Here is a 6,000-nt window from a genome sequence, read left to right as displayed (position 1 = left end):
TTAATTCACTTTTTTCTTCATATAAAATGATTTTAGAATCTTTTGAAAAGAAATATATGGCAAGATTTGTTTGTCTTGGGGGTGTAATGTTTATGAGCCAAAAAGAGTTTAGATGTGGAGTGGTGGGCTTTTGTTGCAAAGGAATCATGTACTGCCTTTCTACTAAAGGGATGAAGCAAATTGGATATAAGATAGGCCTAAATATGCAACTTGAATTGCAATAAGAAGCCATCAACTTTCCATAATTCTGGGTGATTATTTTCATATTTGAACATATTGTTATTGAAAAATAAATGTACTTGGGTTATATTTTACATCTTACTGGTCAAAAGGATAATAATTTATAACATTGAGTGTGTAGAATTGTCACCACCAAATGTATAAAAATTCTTACAACCTCTAAGATGATTTTATATAATGAACATATGATCCCTGTTTTATGGTATCAATGGTGGGAAAATAATAGTAATTAAAATATATGGTTGTGATGATACACACTAACACAGTTGTTATGTCCTTTTCATCATACTGATTGTACTGTAATTTTATGGCTGCCTTATACTTTAAATTGTTATGCTTTTTGGAAACTTGTATTGCATTGGTGATGATTTGATGCTACAAAAGTTGAATTAACATAAGTCTAGTGTTTGATCCTAATGCCTTGGTTATAAATCATATAAAATTAAAACCTTTTAGGCTATCCGTTATACTCATTTCATTCCCTTCTTCCATCTTTCACTTGATTTTCCAAAGTATGTTATACCCATTGTCACCCATTTTTATATTTTTCAATATGATTAACAATTATTAAAATTTTTGTTTTGTTTAAATTACATAATACTAATAATGAAAACTGACTCAATCACAATTTAGTTCTGCTATTTTATCCTTTAATGCTTTAGCGTTAGGTGATCGGTGGGTGCCGTTAAAATTTTAAAATCTTCAATTAATCTCCCACTAGGTATAAAACCCGTGTAATACACAGATTGATTAAAAAAAAGATCAAATATCAAAATGTAAACAATAAATATTTTTTTAAATAAAATTTTGAAATAAGGAATAAAAAACATATTAATTGCAATTTATTATTATATTTACTATATTTAATACTTTACATATATACATGTAAATATTATGTGACTTTAATTTTAAAAATTGAAAAATCTAGAAATTGACATGTGGATTTTATTTTATTTTAAAAATGACAAGTATCAAAACTTATGAGAGATTGACATGTGGCAAAATTGATATCACAAAATGACAAGTGTCAAAACTTATGAGAGATTGACATGTAGCAAAATTGATTTTCATTTATTATAGTAGATGCTTCCATTTGTGTACGGATTTTTTCCTTGGTTCCTTAATTTTTTGCAAGGATATTTTCCTCGAATGCTTTTTATTTATATAAATATTTTATTTTTCAAATTCTATGTTTTGGTCATTAGTCGAAGTAAATTTGTCCAACTTCTTCACAAAGCGATCTATTTTTTGTCAGTATTGTAGCTCGACTATAAAACTCTTTTTTCCGTTTATCCCTCTTGATCAGATCGTCAAGGTTCTTTTAGCTTAATCTTGTCATCCATGTCATTGAGTTCAAATTGGAAACACACATCCAACGATGTTGTATAATCATTCGTTCGGATTTCTTGGTTCCTTTCAGACAAATAGCACTGCCGCCCATTTTGGAGATTTTCTAAAAACATCCTGCGGGTGAAGGTTGGTTCCACGTGAAAATTTTCAGTTGCAAGGGTGAAAAGAATGGGTCAAATTGTGGGAACTAAGTTTGTGGTGAAGATTTGAGATGGAAAACATTTTTGGATGGTGGTGTGTGTTTGACTATATAATAAAATAGAAATATATAATGTTTGTGTAAATTGTAGAATTAATGAGTATTTATAGGAGGTAAAAAATAAAAAAAATAAAAACAAAAATTTTAATAAAATGACCCTTGGCAACGATATAATATGAAAGGAAAGGAAAGAAGGCTATCGGGCCGTGAACAAGGCCGGGTCTCCAAACCACAACAATTTTATGGTTTTTGCTCTAAACAATCATATGCAAGTGGTTTTCTATTGTAATTTTCATAGGACGTGACAAGTAATATATTCCAAAATAATAAATAAGTACAATGATATCTTGATTTAATGAAGTAAAGGTTCAACTGAGTTGTCAAAATCGTAAAGACTCAAGCGTACATTAAAGAATATATCAATATGAAATCTATTAGTAGATAAATGACACATTTTATTTTATTAAGGTGTTACCAATAAGATATAGATTTATTATACTCAAAGCCACCAACTACGTACTAGAATGGTGAATGCAATATGTGCTTTGGGAATTTGATCCTCTAAGGACCTAGAGAGAATCCTCAAAAGGCCACAGTAGCAACCCTAATAGCCTTACATATGAGATAGCATATAACAATTCTGAGTATGCATCCATTTTTCTTGTGCAAAAAAAAGCTCGAAAACGATTGATGAAGATGCTTCCATTGCATGAGTTTTGATGCCTAACATTCAATGATATATGTGCGTCCCATATCAGCATCTACATCATAAATGTTTTAATATCAAGGGCTCAAGGCATATTATTTAATTAGGATCAATGCTCGATTCTCACAAGGGTATCATTAAGAACGTGAACATGGCATAACATGCATACCATATCATCAAGACCATCATAGAATATAATGTGAGTTATTTTTTCATCGACTAGTGTCAAACCATTTTACAAATAGATATAGTTTAAGCCATTTCACTAAAACAGTGTCCTTTTTTATTTTCATCACAACAAAAATGATGTTGTAGTGATATAAAATAAAGATTTCTTTGAGGAGTCTTTGCATGCAACATTTTCTTTATATTCTACAAGAATAAATTTTATGACTCAAATCTACAACCAGATAAGCTCGTTTCTAACCTCTTGACCTTTTGTTGTATATCGTACTCAAGAATTTCATATATAGTCATTGATATTTTTTGATATTCTTGATCAATGGTTGGCCTATAAGGTAATGTCAAATCTAGAATTTACAAGTGTTTGTAAATTGGAGACGCATCAAACTTTGAATCTAATTCCATACCATTGTGAGGCTTTTAATCTCTGCCCTTGGTCCCTTTTAGTTGCATTTTTCATTCTGTTTTTGGATGTTAATATATTTGCATAAATAGAAGAAGAATACGACAATTGATAGAAAATAATAAAGGTAGCTATTTGATCTGTCATGTTCAGCAGATGTTTAACTTGTGTAGTTTTGAAGAGCAGAATATCAGTCAAAATCTATAAAGAGACTTATACTGTTTGTGTCTCTATTATGAATTGTCAGTCATTTCAAAATATTCATATGATTTTTATTAATATACAAAATTGTGATATCTGGTTACTAGCTACCATCAAGTCATATTATAAAGTTTCTATTTCAAACGCTCATAACTTTTGTTTCCATGAAAATAGGGTAAATATAATGTTCTATATTTTTTACTTAAGAAGTGATCTAAATGTGTATAAATTAAGTTCTATTGGTTAAGTTTATCCAAACGATTTATAAATACATGTATTGTATCTGTCAGTGCACAATTATAGATAATGATTGGCTATATTGAATTATGTGATGGGTTTGACACTCTATCGATTTGCTGACCGACAAATCGCTATAGACATTTAGCTCATTTCACTAAGTTTAATCTACTGATCATCAGTAGCTAGTAAAAACACACCGATGATCAGCAGCTGATAAGACATCAAAGACATGTTCTTATCAGAAACATAAATACGCTGATGCTAACGACTTGGATGCCAATACTTATGAAGTTCAAACAACCAACTAGAATCCCCAAGGAGGCAAGGACCACTTCTAATTCAACACACTGTCTAAAGAATTTGAAGATTTTCAAACAACTAAGAAAGAGGTGTGTGAAGTAGCAGTTGATGGTTTATAAACTGATTACTGCAAAAGAGTCGCTCACTACTAGAAAATCTGCATTTTAGTGACATTTAAACTATGAAACACACTGATTTGTGACACCCAAAACATATGTCGTAAAATAAATGTCATGTTTTTGTGAAAAATGAAGAATTCACGACAGGCATCTTTCTATGTCATGTTTTTGTGTCATAATAGAAAAAATAAAAACACCGAGTACACCATCAAAATGTGCGTTTCATCTTCAGATGTCATTTTTTTTTTATTTTAGAGTAAAATAAATGAAAAGAAAAAAAATATAAATATAAACCTTAACCAAATCGATCATATCCCCATGCTTATTCTCTCAACCCTTCCCCTACCTCGTTTCCATCTCCATCACACCCTCACCATCCGACCATTTTCGTTACCTTTGGTGACAGTCGCCGACTCCTTTTGACCTATTTTCCACCACCTCCTTTTGGCCTCCTCCTTCCATCTCACACCATCTCTCTTACACCTCGCCCTCTATTCCACATTCCAACCATACCTATGGAATCCAAAAACCTTTAACTAGACAATCGAAAACAAGGGTGATGCATCTGGTAGTAGCTACAGTTAAGAGAAACATAGATGGCAGTGAAAGCATCGAATGTATGTAGAAATCTCTCTCTCTCTCTCTCTATCTTTCTTTCTCCCTCTCTCTCTCTCTCAACGGATCACCATTGCACACGCAAATTATGATTTCTACTTTATATAACTCTAATGTATTGGATTGGTCATTTGACATACTCTAATTTTCTAGTATGGTTTTACAAAACATGTTTGGTTTGAAGGTTTTTATTATAATTAAAATGAATTTTTTTTTCTTAATTTTTGGGACGTTACAAGTTGGTATGAGAGTCTTGGTTTGAGGGATTCAGGCATACTCTTGGGTGTGTCTGAACTCAAACTGAGGATTTGGTAAAATTTTCATAAAAAACATTTTAAACAAAGAATTTTCTATTAAAAAAGGGGTGTGGTGCATGCAGTCGACCAAGCTAAAGTAATTTTCCCGAAATACCCATATATTTTTATGTTTGCTTTGATATGTGAATCTGTGAATTGCATGCTATATTAGGGCTAAGGATCTGCTGAGGGTTGCATGATAGAATGCTAGGAGACATGCCTTTGTATGCATTTTTTATGAGCTTATAGACTTGAATGCTAGTACTGATTAGTCTATGATAGGAAGGCTTTTTAGGTTATTCTTGATTCCGATAACTCAATGCTCGAATGTTGCTTGCTTTTTGCTCTTAGGAGTTCTCATTAACTTCAGTTAACTAGTAAGAGAATTTGATAAGTTACATATTATTGAGACTAAATAATTTTAGAATGTTAGGTTTTAACTCTATTGCACTGCTCTTGTTTGATTCCAACTGTTGTAGTGTGAGACCTTTCATTTGAAAAATTATCTGGTGTTGGTGATATGTAATTGTATTTGTGAGCTATTTAAAGGGTGTTAGAGGGAGTTCCTTGCACATCTGACGGCAGAGAGTGGTGTGGTGATTACCCTAGGAAAGCTTAGGAAACGATTCGGTGTTGCGAGCATTATCTTGTTGAGGGTTGTATGTATAGATAAGGGAGTGACTTGGAGGATTCAGGATGATCATTGAGGAAAGTACAGATAGATGTGGAAGGTAGTATGGTCTTGTACTACTAGAAGCAGAAGATCCGTACTCGATTCAAGGAAAGCCACAATGATACTAGGAAGCTTCTAGATTATGGGATCCCTCAATGTTTATATATGTGTATGTCCTGATGGTTTGTGTGGTCTATTTTCAGTATGGTGGCAACACGAGGAGGTTCTAGCAGTGGTTCTGGTGCGGGCTCTGGGGCCGGACAGTTGGATGAGCAGATATGGGAGTTCATTTTGTCTACGATTACTCGCAACATACTCGAGCAAACTCTTGTGATCTTTGGTACAATCACGGAGGGTATCATGGTGGTTTTGGAGGCACTACTAGAAAAACAGCCTTTTACGAAGCGCAAGTTATGATACACATTGATTTATGATATGAAAAAGTGGGTGACCTAAAAATAATGTCAGCACTTCA

The sequence above is a fragment of the Lactuca serriola genome, chromosome 1 (genome assembly GCF_051521515.1).
Source record: "Lactuca serriola cultivar US96UC23 chromosome 1, Lser_US96UC23_V15, whole genome shotgun sequence".
In the NCBI taxonomy this organism is placed as follows: domain Eukaryota; kingdom Viridiplantae; phylum Streptophyta; class Magnoliopsida; order Asterales; family Asteraceae; genus Lactuca; species Lactuca serriola.
The sequence above is the reverse complement of the archived record's forward strand: the minus strand, read 5'-3'. Positions refer to the sequence as shown.